Source organism: Arachis hypogaea, chromosome 15 (assembly GCF_003086295.3).
Source record: "Arachis hypogaea cultivar Tifrunner chromosome 15, arahy.Tifrunner.gnm2.J5K5, whole genome shotgun sequence".
NCBI classification, from domain to species: Eukaryota; Viridiplantae; Streptophyta; class Magnoliopsida; order Fabales; family Fabaceae; genus Arachis; species Arachis hypogaea.
In genome coordinates this window covers 136,111,004-136,124,872 of record NC_092050.1, presented here as the reverse complement: position 1 = coordinate 136,124,872, position 13,869 = coordinate 136,111,004, and the positions used below count along the sequence as shown (strand labels likewise).

The 13,869-nt window shown below is 33.3% G+C and overlaps 1 non-coding gene across 1 annotated transcript; it reads left to right on the top strand.

Annotated features, from left to right (window-relative positions):
- Window positions 1-3,460: 3,460 nt before the first annotated feature.
- LOC112752892 (small nucleolar RNA R71) lies at window positions 3,461-3,564 on the top strand. Its single transcript, XR_003177301.1, has one exon. It is a non-coding gene; the product is annotated as a small nucleolar RNA R71 (small nucleolar RNA).
- The last annotated feature ends 10,305 nt before the right edge of the window (window positions 3,565-13,869 follow it).

Below are 13,869 nucleotides of genomic sequence, written 5' to 3'. Positions count from 1 at the left end.
GTTTTCACTTGACACCTACACGCCACAAGCACATGGTTAGGGACAGCTTGGTTTAGCCGCTTAGACCAGGATTTTATTCCTTTAGGCCCTCCTATCCACTGATGCTCAAAGCCTTGGGATCCTTTTTATTTACCCTTGCCTTTTCGTTTTAAGGGTTATTGGCTTTTTGCTCTTGCCTCTTGGTTTTAAGAGCTTTTGGCTTTTTCTGCTTGCTTTTTCTTTTTCTTTCTATTTTTTTTTTTTGCCTATTTTTCTTTCTTTTCTCTTTTTTTTTCTGCAAGCTTTGTTCTTTGCTGCTTTTTCTTGCTTCAAGAATCATTTTTATGATTTTTCAGATTATCAAATAACATGTCTCCTAGTCATCATTCTTTCAAGAGCCAACATATTTAACATTCTTAAACAACAACTTCAAAAGACATATGCACTGTTCAAGCATACATTCAGAAAACAAGAAGCATTGTCACCACATCAATATAATTAAGCTAAGTTCAAGGATAAATTTGAAACTCATGTACTTCTTGTTCTTTTAAATTAAAACAGTTTTTATTTTAAGACAGGTGATGGATTCATAGGACATTCATAACTTTAAGACAAAGTTACTAACTACTAATGATCATGTAATGAAGACACAAACACAATTAGGCACATAACATAGAAAATGAAAAACAGAAGAAATAAGAACAAGGAATGAATCCACCTTAGTGATGGTGGCGTTTCCTTCTTGAGGAACCAATGATGTCCTTGAGCTCTTCTATGTCTCTTCCTTGTCTTTGTTGCTCCTCCTTCATTGCTTTTAGATCTTCTCTGATTTCATGAAGGATGACGGAGTGCTCTTGATGTTCCACCCTTAGTTGCTTCCAATAATTGTGTGGAAGAAAATGTATCCCCTGAGGTATCTCAGGGATCTCTTGATTTGCATTCAAATATTCTACCACTGAGCTATAGACCCTTGATGGAAGCTTTTGTCTTCCCTTTCCTCTTTCTAGAGGTTTCTCTGGCCTTAGGTGCCATCAATGGTTATGGAAAAAACAAAAAAGCTATGCTTTTACCACACCAAACTTAGAATGTTGCTCGCCCTCGAGCAAAAGAAGAAAGAATAGAAGAATAAGAAGAAGATATGGAGGATATGGATGGGAGTGTGTATTCGGCCATATGGGTGGGATTGGGTGGGGGAGAGATGTTGAATTTGGAAGGTAGTGGGTGTATGGATGTGAGTGGTAAATGGAAAACAGAAGGGATGATCATGAATGGAAAGAGAGATGATGAGGTAGGTGGGGATCCTGTGGGGTCCACAGATCTTGAGTGGATCCTGTGGGGTCCACAGATCCTGAGGTGTTCAAGGATTTACATCCCTGCACCCATTAGGCATGTAAAAATGCCTTTGCACACAACTCTGGGCGTTCAGCGCCAGGTTGGTGCCCATTTTGGGCGTTCAATGCCCATTTGCTACCATTTCTGGCGTTGAACGCCAGAACCATGCTTGTTCTGGGTGTTCAGCGCCAGGATGCTGCCCATTCTGGGCGTTCAGCGCCAGAACCATGCTCTGTTCTGGCGTTTGAACGCCAGACAGATGCTCCTCCAGGGTGTGATTTTTCTTCTGCTGTTTTTGATTCCGTTTTTGATTTTTTTGTTTGTTTTGTGACTCCACATGATCATGAACCTATAAAGACATATAACTAAGAAAAATATAGTTAGATAAATAAAAATTGGGTTGCCTCCTAACAAGCGCTTCTTTAATGTCAATAGCTTGACAGTGGGCTCTCATGGAGCCTCACGGATGTTCAGAGCATTGTTGAGACTCTCCAACACCAAACTTAGAGTTTGGATATGGGAGTTCAACAACAAACTTAGAGTTTGGTTGTGGCCTCCCAACACCAAACTTAGAGTTTGACTGTGGGGGCTTTGTTTGACTCTGCTTTGAGAGAAGCTTTTTCTGCTTCCTCTCCATGGATGCAGAGAGAGATCCTTGAGTTGTAAACACAAGGTTGTCCTCATTCAATTGAAGGATCAATTCTCCTCTGTCCACATCAATCACAGCTCTTGCTGTGGCTAGGAAAGGTATTCCTAGGATGATGGATTCATCCTCTTCCTTCCCAGTATCCAGGACTATGAAATCAGCAGGGATGTAAAGGTCTTCAACCTTTACTAACACGTCCTCTACTTGTCCATATGCCTGTTTTCTTGAATTGTCTGCCATCTCTAATGAGATTTTAGCAGCTTGCACCCCATAGATTCCCAGTTTCTCTATTACAGAGAGTGGCATGAGGTTTATCCCTGAACCAAGGTCACACAGAGCCTTAAAGATCATGGTGCCTATAGTACAGGGTATTATGAACTTTCCAGGATCCTGTCTCTTCTGAGGCAATGTCAGTTGATCCAGATCACTTAGTTCATTGATGAACAAGGGAGGTTCAACTTCCCAAGTATCAATGCCAAATAATTTGGCATTTAGCTTCATGATTGCACCAAGGAACTTGGCAATTTGCTCTTCAGTAACATCCTCATTCTCTTCAGAAGAGGAATACTCATCAGAGCTCATGAAGGGCATAAGGAGGTTCAATGGAATCTCAATGGTCTCTAGATGAGCCTCAGAGTTCTTTGGTTCCTCAGAGGGAAACTCCTTATTGATCACTGGACGTCCCAGGAGGTCTTCCTCCTTGGGATTCACGTCCTCTCCTTCCCTTACAGGTTCGGCCATGGTGCTAATGTCAATGGCCTTGCACTCTCCTTTTGGATTCTCTTCTGTATTGCTTGGGAGAGTACTAGGAGGGATTTCAGTGATCCTTTTACTCAGCTGGCCCACTTGTGCTTTCAAATTTCTTATGGAAGACCTTGTTTCATTCATGAAACTTACAGTGGCCTTGGATAGATCAGAGACTAGATTTGATAAATTGAAAGTATTTTGTTCAGAGTTCTCTGTCTGTTGCTGAGTGGATGATGGAAAAGGTTTATTATTGTTAAACCTATTTCTTCCACCATTATTAAAGCCTTGTTGAGGCTTTTGATCCTTCCATGAGAAATTTGGATGATTTCTCCATATTGAGTTATAGGTGTTTCCATAAGGTTCACCTAAATAATTTACCTCTGTATTGCAGGGTTTTCAGGATCATAAGCTTCTTCTTCAGAAGATGCCTCTTGAGTACTGTTGGATGCAGCTTGCATTCCATGCAGACTCTGAGAGATCATATTGACTTGCTGAGTCAATATTCTATTTTGAGCCAATATGGCATTCAGAGTATCAACTTCAAGAACTCCCTTCTTCATAGGTGTCCCATTGCTCACAGGATTCCTTTCAGAAGTGTACATGAACTGGTTATTAGCAACCATGTCAATGAGTTCTTGAGCTTCTGCAGGCGTTTTCTTTAGGTGAATGGATCCACCTGCAGAAGTGTCCAGTGACATCTTTGATAGCTCAGATAAACCATCATAGAATATATCCAGGATGGTCCATTCTGAAAGTATGTCAGAAGGACACTTTTTGGTCAACTGTTTGTATCTTTCCCAAGCTTCATAGAGGGATTCACCTTCTTTCTGTCTGAAGGTTTGAACATCAGCTCTAAGCTTGCTCAGCTTTTGAGGAGGAAAGTACTTGGCTAAGAAAGCCGTGACCAGCTTATCCCAAGAGTTCAGGCTGTCTTTGGGTTGAGAATCCAACCATAATCTAGCTCTGTCTCTTACAGCAAAAGGGAAAAGCATGAGCCTGTAGACTTCAGGATCTACTCCATTAGTCTTAACAGTATCACATATCTGCAAGAATTCAGTTAAGAACTGAAAATGATCTTTAGATGGAAGTCCATGAAACTTGCATTTCTGCTGCATCAGAGAAACTAATTGAGGTTTCAGCTCAAAGTTGTTTGCTCCAATGGCAGGAATGGAGATGCTTCTTCCATGTAAATTGGAATTAGGTGCAGTAAAGTCACCAAGCATCTTCCTTACATTATTATTATTTTCGGCTGCCATCTCCTCTTCCTGTTCGAAAATTTCTGACAGGTGCTTGCTGGATAGTTGTAATTTACTTGTCCTTGCTCCTGCTCAAATGAAAAAGAGGGACAGAAAAATAATAATAATAGGGGTCCTTTTTACCACAGTATAGAGGTCCCTGTGTGAATAGAAGAAAAGAAGGAGATGAGAGAGAAAGAGAATTTTCAAAAATAATTTTTGAAAAAGGGTAGTAATTTTTCGAAAATAGTTTTTGAAAAAGGTTAAAAAATTTTTTTTTTCGAAAATTAAAATAATTAGTTAATTAAAAAGAATTTTTGAAAAAGAGGGAAGATATTTTCGAAAATTAGAGAGGGAGTTAGTTAGGTAGTTTTGAAAAAGTTAAGAAACAAACAAAAAGTTAGTTAGTTAGTTGAAACAAATTTGAAAATCAATTTTGAAAAGATAAGAGGTTAGGAAGTTAGAGAAGATATTTTGAAATTAGATTTTTGAAAAAGATAAGATGAGAAGATATTTTTGAAAAGATATGATAGAAATTAGTTTTTGAAAAAGATTTGATTTTTAAAATCATAATTAATGACTTGATTCACAAGAAATCACAAGATATGATTCTAGAACTTAAAGTTTGAATCTTTCTTAACAAGCAAGTAACAAACTTGAAATTTTTGAATCAAAACATTAATTGTTATTGTTATTTTCGAAAATTTGGTATAAAAATAAGAAAAAAAATTTTTTGAAAAATATTTTTGGAATTTTCGAAAATGACTAAGAATTTTGAAAAAGATTTGATTTTTTTGAAAAAGATTTTGAAAAAGATAAGATTTTCAAATTGAAAATTTGATTTGACTCATGAGAAACAATTTGATTTTAAAAATTTTTGAAAAAGTCAATCCAAATTTTCGAATTTGATGAGAGAAAAAGGGAAAGATATTTTTTGATTTTTGAATTTTTATGATGAGAGAGAAAAACAACAAAAAGACTTAATGCATGAAAATTTTGAATCAAAACAATGAATGCATGCATGAATGATATGAATGTCAAGATGAACACCAAGAACACTTTGAATGTCAAGATGAACATTAAGAACATATTTTTGAAAAATTTTTGATGCAAAGAAAACATGTAAGACACCAAACTTAGAAATCTTTCATGTTTAGACTCTAAGAAACGAAAAATGCACATGTAAAACAAGAAAAGACACAAAACATGAAAACATCAAGATCAAACAAGAAGACTTACCAAGAACAACTTGAAGATCATGAAGAACACTATGAATGCATGATATTTTCGAAAAATGCAAGATGCATATGCAAGTGACACCAAACTTATGATATGACTCAAGACTCAAACAAGAAACACAAAATATTTTTTTTTATTTTTATGATTTTCTAATTTTTTTGGATTTTTTATTTTATATTTTTCGAAAATTATTTAGAAAGAAAGAAAAATAAGGATTCCAAAATTTTTAATATGAATTCTAGGAATATTATGCTCTAAACCTCCAATCAAAGGGCCAGGCTTGGCTTCATAGCCAGCCAAGCTTTAGTATGTAACTCAGACATGACACGCCTGACATTCCTTACATTCAACAGCCAGTTGGCTAAGAAAGATAAAGAAGCTCTTCTCTTGAGTATAAGAATTGAGACATGGCTTTACAGCCAGCCAGGCTTCAACATGCTTCATGAAACACTAGAATTCATTCTTAAAAATTCTGAAGCCATAGAATAATTTATTTTTGAAAACATTTTTTTTTTCAAAAACAGATGAGAAAATTTTTGAAAGATTTTTGAAAAATTTTTGAAAACAAAACAAAAAGAAAATTACCTAATCTGAGCAACAAGATGAACCGTTAGTTGTCCAAACTCAAACAATCCCCGGCAACGGTGCCAAAAACTTGGTGCACGAAATTGTGATGTCCAGGCTCAAACAATCCCTGGCAACGTGAGCAACTTGGTACGCGCAATCGTGATTACACTTTGATTATGTAAAATTCATGGCTCTTTCTTTCCCTGGCAATGGCGCCAAGAACATGGTGCCAATACCATGGTTCACAACTTCGATACAACTAACCAGCAAGTGCACTGGGTCGTCCAAGTAATACCTTACGTGAGTAAGGGTCGAATCCCACGGAGATTGTTGGTATGAAGCAAGCTATGGTCACCTTGCAAATCTCAGTTAGGCAGATATAAATTGATAATGGTGTTTTCGAATTTAATATAATAAAGTAGGGATAGAAATACTTATGTAATTTATTGGTGAGAATTTCAGATAAGCGAATGGAGATGCTTTTCGTTCCTCTGAACCTCTGCATTCCTGCTATCTTCATCCAATCAGTCTTACTCCCTTCCATGGCTGGTTTTATGCAAGGGCATCACCGTTGTCAGTGGCTACATCCCCTCCTCTCAGTGAAAAATATGCTCACATGCTCTGTTACAGCACGGCTAATCATCTGTCGGTTCTCGATCATGCTGGAATAGGATTCACCCTCCTTTTGCGTTTGTCACTAACGCCCAGCAATCGCGAGTTTGAAGCTCGTCACAGTCATTCAATCATTGAATCCTACTCGGAATACCACAGACAAGGTTTAGACTTTTCGGATTCTCTTGAATGCCGCCATCATTCTAGCTTACGCCACGAAGATTCTGATTAAGAGATCTAAGAGATATTCATTCTAGCTTATTTCATGTAGAACGGAAGTGTTTGTCAGGCACGTGTTCATAGGGGAGAATGGTGATGAACGTCACATAATCATCACCTTCATCATGTTCTTGGGTACGAATGGATATCTTAGAAGCGAAATAAGATGAATTGAATAGAAAATAGTAGTACTTTGCATTAATCTTTGAGGAACAGCAGAGCTCCACACCTTAATCTATGGAGTGTAGAAACTCTACCGTTAAAAATACATAAGTGAGAGGTCCAGGCATGGCCGAGATGGCCAGCCCCCTAAAACGTGATCAATAGTCTCCTAAGATGAACAATGGATTAAAACTGAGACCAAAGATGGTCAAAAAGACTAGTAAAAGGTCCTATTTATAGTAAACTAGCTACTAGGTTTTACATGAGTAAGTAATTGATGCATAAATCCACTATCGGGGCCCACTTGGTGTGTGTTTGGGCTGAGCTTGAGTGTTGCACGTGTAGAGGTCTTTCTTGGAGTTGAACGCCAGTTTTTGTGCCAGTTTGGGCGTTCAACTCTGGTTTTGGCTCCTTTTCTGGCGCTGGACGCCAGATTTGGGCAGAAAGCTGGCGTTGAACGCCAGTTTATGTCATCTATTATTGGCCAAAGTATGGACTATTATATATTGCTGGAAAGCCCTGGATGTCTACTTTCCAACGCTACTGGAAGCGCGCCATTTCGAGTTCTGTAGCTCCAGAAAATTTACTTTGAGTGCAGGGATGTCAGAATCCAACAGCATCAGCAGTCCTTCTTCAACCTCTGAATCTGATTTCTGCTCAAGTCCCTCAATTTCAGTCAGAAAATATCTGAAATCACATAAAAACATATAATCTCATAGTAAAGTTCAGAAATATGAATTTAACATAAAAATTAATGAAAACATCCCTAAAAGTAACTAGATCCTACTAAAAACATACTAAAAACAATGTCAAAAAGCGTATAAATTATCCGCTCATCAGTGAACCTAGCCAAATCAAGCTTGGATAGAAGTTTGGTATATCCCGGATAGGATTAGAAAGAATCCTAGGGAATTGGTGTATGTAAATCTTTAAAAAGATAGTAGAATTTCTACCATGATTGTGGTGGAGATTAGATGTAGGTCCCATCACACAAGGTGCTGAACCAGGATATATGGTTGTGTACTTCTTTCTTCTCTGCTCTATTTTCTTTCTACTTATTGTGAGACAAAAATATTTTGTCTCCTGCATAATCACTTTGCAGACTTAGCAGAAACTATTTTTGGTGGCAAAGCTTACAAGAAATTAAAAGAGGTCATAGATTCAACCCTCCTCTCTAGGCCATTGAAAACTTTCAGAGGAGTTACAAAATATTCTAGAATCTATTTTTCTTTGTGCAGGTTATAAAGATAACATGGCATGGACATATAGTGAAGATGAAGTATTTAATGTCAAATCATTCTATGAAGCATCCATGGGCAAAAGGCATGGTTTGCCAACTATGAAACACATCTTAATGATATTTGGAGAGGACTTGTTCCACCAAGGGTTGAGATGCTGACCTGGTTTGTTATATCAGATCGATTGAACACTAAAAAAAAGCTTTTTAAAAAGGAAATCATCAGACAAGAAGAGATAAAGTGTGTGCGCTATGGTTCAATGACTAAAATGGTAAATCATATCTTTATACATTGTGCTTTTGTATCAAAATTGTGGTGGTTGGCCTTGAATTGGGATCGGGTATTATGGATAGACATAGAGGATGTTAGAGCATGGTTTGAAAATTGGATGCAACAAGAATTTCATAATGTTAGTAAGAATAAGTTGGGAGCAAATTTACGCACTTGTTAGACAATGGAATGTGATTAAAAAGAAAAAAAATCAAGATGGTTGTGGATGAGAAGGAGGTGAGAATAGAAGGAGAGTGGTGGTGGTGGGTATGTGTGGAATATAAGCCTAATTTGGGAGCATATATGGCTGGAAGATATCTGAAAAATGCAAAAGGTGAGTTAAGAGGATTAATGAGAGATGTAATATTTGAGAAGATGGAAAGACAGAAAATCTTACAAAGCCTTGAGGTAGTATTATAAATATTATTGGAGGAAGGTGATGAGCAAAAATTAATTCTCACGGATACCGGCAAGTGCACTGGATCGTTCAAGTAGTACCACGGTGAGTGGATATCATTTTCATGAGGATTAACGGATTGAGGCAAGCACATCTAATTAAATCTCTAATTAGATCGATCAAACCTCGGATGATGAATTGTGAATCTTAAAGAAGATAAGAAACAGAGAAGAAGAGAATGAGAGGATGCTTTGAAGTTGGAAGAAAATCAATAAATGAGAATGTTGAAGGCCTCGGAGATGTTTGATTCTTGGAAGAACAATACTTATACTTTCTTATTTAATTCGTACAAAAATCTTTACACAACAAATCATTTATAATCAAACCCCAATCCCTTGGTGGTTTAATTTTTCTAAACCCAATTATTCGCAAATCCCTTGGTCAACTAATCGAGAGAATAAGTGAAGAACAATTTTGATTTTAAGCACACAATCTTCAAGAATTATCACTAGCTGAATTATATGTCACTTATTCGAACTAGCTCTAGATAAGTGAAGATTATGAGATGAGTTTTAAGCTAATTCTGAAATTAATTTTTCCAAATATAAAATCAAAATCTAAGATATAATTAGAATATTTCCTAATAGTTCTAACCATTAGTGATGAAGAACAAAACTCAATCTTGAAAAAGTAAATAAGCATGAATTGAAATAAAAAAAACACTTACATTATTGATTCTTAAACCAAACATAGCTCTTAACCTTCAACAAGGGAGGTTTAGTGACTCATGATAGAAAAAAAAAACTAATCGTAATTATGAGAGAGGTGTGTGATCCACCAATGGATTGGGATCCGAAGATCCTCCTCCCGATGCCTTCCTCTTGTGAACCTTGTTCACTTATTTATATCCTAAGTTCTATCTAAAATTCAAATTCAAAAACTAACTATAATCTTATCTTTAGGAAAGATAAGATAACTACCTACTTAAATTCAAATTAAATCTTAATAATAATTCAAATCTAATCTAGAAACATATTCTAACAACTAAATCTTTATCTTTCTAGAAGGAATTAATGATAACTAATCTCTTGAATCTTAAATCTTTGGATGAGATTAAGCCTTCTTATGATTTATATAATTGAGATTGGGCCTTAATAATGTTATAGTGTTGCATCCTGGGAGTTAAATCCTTAGGAACACCGGGCTTGCATCATCAAATTTGGACGTGGCCCAATTTCCTTACAGGGAGAGCTAGCCATTGGGCTTCTAGGAGGCATGCCGGGCACGCATGTATGGTCGCGGGCTTGTGTGTTGAGCCGTTGGACGTCTATGTCTTGAAGGCTGAACGTCTGGTTTGATGCTTTTGGGCTTGGTTGGATTTTTCTTGAACTGTATTTGTGTTTTCTTGTTAAAAAGGCTTTAATTCTTAGTTATTTGAGACAAAAACTCATGAAAATACAAAAATACTAACACGACTCCAAATACTTGATTAGTTATGAAATTCCACTAGAAAACATAAGAAATTTGATTAAAATCTAAAAAAATAAATGAAAAAGAACCCTAAAATCTTCTCAAGATGCGTGTCATCACAACACCAAACTTAAAACTTTGCTTGTCCTCGAGCAAAAAAAGAAAAGTAAACAGAGTTTATCTTAAGTGAAAAGAATTGAAAGGTTTGCAAATTTAATTTCAAAAAGTGGGATTTATAATAATCCTTATGGTTACATTCGAGCTTCTCTTATCTTTGATGAATCTTGCATACTTAGGATTTGAGAATTTCCCAAAACTTAGACCCGAATTATATTATGAGAATTCTTTTGGGCTTATATGACTTGAAGACAGTTACTTCACATTTAATTCAAAAAAAAAATCTTTGAGACTTTTGACTCTAAGGCTGCGTTTGTTTTTAGAGACAGGACAGAACATGACACTGAAATGGAGACAATAGGACGGAGACACTAAAAATTATCTTTTGTGTATTGTGTTTGGATACGATGGACAAGACACTAATGTAATGTCTAGTATTATGTTTGGATACACATGGACAAGACTAAAATAGCCCTGTGATTCCAAATTTTCTACATCAATACAAATTAATTTAATAAAAAATGAGAGTACGTAGGAGTACAGACGGAACTTGAAAAAAATATTTGAAGAGGCAAAAAATTTTAATAAAAAAATATATTAGTATTTATATTAAAATAAAATTTATAAATATAATTATTTTATTTTAAAATTTATTATTAATATGTAGGAATACATATGGTTAAGATTAACCAAAAAAATAAATTTGAGTTTGATTAATAAAAAATTTTGTTTAAGTTAATAAGCTAAATTAATTTTAAATAAAAAATTAATTTTAAAAAAATCCATTTTTACATGAAAAAAAATTAATTTTTGCATATAAAAATCTATTTTTATTTAAAAAAAACTATTTTTTTTATCTAAAAACTGATTTTTCTTTATAAAAAACTGATTTTTCTTTAAATTATATAAAATCAATTACAATTTATAAATTATTTTTTAGCATTTTAAAAGATCAATTTTACTTTTGCTAATATTTATCTTTCAAAAGTTTTAAGATTAATTATTTTTGTTATTATTTTATTACAAATCAAATAATATAATATAAGGTTAAAATGGTATTGAAGTAAAACGATAAAAAGAAAAGAATTATCTACCTCCAATAAAAAATTCTACAGAAAAGAAAGAGTACCTGGAAAAGAAAGAGATAGAGGAAGAACAGGAAGAAAAAAATATCTCTGAACAACGCAATAGGAAAAATAAGAAGGGGTAATAGTGGAAAAAAAAAAAAGAAAACAAAATTTATAAAATTGTCCGTGTCCACTCTTCCAAATTCCGTGTCCATCATTGTCCTTCGTGAAAGAGTGGACACAAAATTATAAAAAACTGTCTCAGAGACAATATGTCCACTGTCCATGTCTCTGCTTCCAAACACTTTTTAAACAAGTGTTGTCCATGTCTCCGTGTCCTGCCCCCGAAAACAAACGCTACCTAAGTGTTCTGTCATAAGACAACTCTTAATGGGCTTTCAATCGATAATCTTGGGCCAGTTAGCCCATGTTATCGGGTGATAAAACATCCATCGGATCTAATTACTCAAGCCTCTCCTTGGTACAATTACACCCCAAGCACATAACTAGAAAATTATTGATCCAGGCATCGATGTCCAGAGCTTCTTTGGACTCTAAATATTTTGTCTCAAGGCAACTCTTAATGTGGGTTTTTAATCGATAATTTCAGACCAATTAGTCCAAGTTACCAGATGATAAGACATCCCTCAAATTACTTGCCCAAGTCTCTCATTAAAACAAAAACACCATAGGTACATAACTAGACTCTAGTCATTAGTGCTCAGAGTCTTATAACTTTTGATTTTTTTTTATCTTTCCAGACTTTTTTTTAAACTACTTCAAGGAATTAATTTGAATTCATAATATGTCTTCAAATTTTTGTTTTTGAAGATTATCCTTTCGTTTTCAAGAGATTCAAATATCTTAAGTTCATCAAATATAACCACATATATCTTTAAACACCACTACTTTTGTTTTGAATTTATTATTCAATTTTTTTTATGAAGATATCCTCTATATAACTGATCACTGGAGGAGCAAACATTCAAGTTTAAACTTAAAAAAAAAAAAATAGAATATGCAATACATGCACGAAAAAAAAAGAAAACAAAACAAAAAAAAAACGAAAACAAGGGGAAAAAGAAATAACTAACCACCAAAAAAGATTACCACTTTCAATCTTTCTCATCACTGTAGGCTTTTTTTTTTTTGTTATTTTCTTGCTGCGTTGTAAAACCCTTGTTTCTCCTCTAACCATTAACACCAAACTTAGAGATTTATTAAATTTTTAAATTTAAATATTTTAAGTGGTACGAGGGTGTATACATTTGTTGGACAAAAAAACCGAAAAATAGTAATAGTTATAAAGTAAAAATATGCCTGCAAAATTTTTGAAAATTAATTTTAAAAATTAAAATCAATAAAAAAATTATGAAAGCAAATATAATAATATTAATATTTTATTTTTTATTTTTTTAAATTTTTGAAAAATAATATAAACCAAAAAGAGAAAAATAAAAAAATGTAGAGAAACAAAAGAAAAGAAAAATGCAACTATGATGCTTAAATGAAAAAGAAAAGAAAACGACTTTTTTTTTTCAATTAATTAAAAAAAATACTTAAATAAAAAAGAAGAGAAAATAATACTCACTAATTAGATTGCCTATCACATCTTTATTATTTCTTTATGAATGATTTTCTTTATTGTTGGATTAATTTTTTTTGTGTTTTGCACTACGATTTTAGATTTTTTTTCAGTGAGATATTGTACACGTATATAATGAATTTATTTTTTTGTGTTATTTGAGAATATTTTTTCTGTTAAACAAATATCTGCTATTTTTTTTTTCTTTTAGATTATTATAACAAATTAGTTAGAACTTTTTTATTAGACACTTTTTAATTTAATAAATAGGGTGTGTTTGGTTTCGCTTTAGAAAGAAGAAAAGCACGTTAGTTTGAGTGCATTGAATGCTTTCTCTTTTTGTTTAGATGCTTTTTTTTTCTCTAAATGCCAAGGTGATTTTACGTTCTTAACGTGCGTTTATAAGAAGTTAGAAATTGTAACTTCTGCGTCTAGAAAATCACGTTAGGATTGAATTTATTTTGTTTTATCAATTCTACTCTTTACTTCCTTACTTGTAGTACCTTTAGTATTCAAATATTTCAAATATATAATTATATTTTTTTATTAAATTTTTACTTTTGATTTTGTATAAAAAAATATTTTTGTTTGACTTTGTTAAAATTTGTAAGTATATATAATTCTTGTATATTAATTTATTATTATAATTTTATTATAATATAAATTATTGATCCCATTAAAAAGAACAAAGTAAATAAAAAACTAATTATAACTAAGAATAAAGTCATAAATAATTAAAATTTATAGTTTAAAATAGTATTAAATAAAAGAGTACTGAGAGTATTAAAAAAATTATAAGTAATATAATTTAATAAAATATATTTTGATATATTTTTCATATATTATTTTTGCTTTTGATATAAAAATATATTTTGTCAATTTTTATATATTATTTTTATTTTAGTAAATAAATATTAATTTTATTATAAAATTAATTAATAATATCTATTTAAATATCTAAATTAAAATGATAGAATAATATAAAAA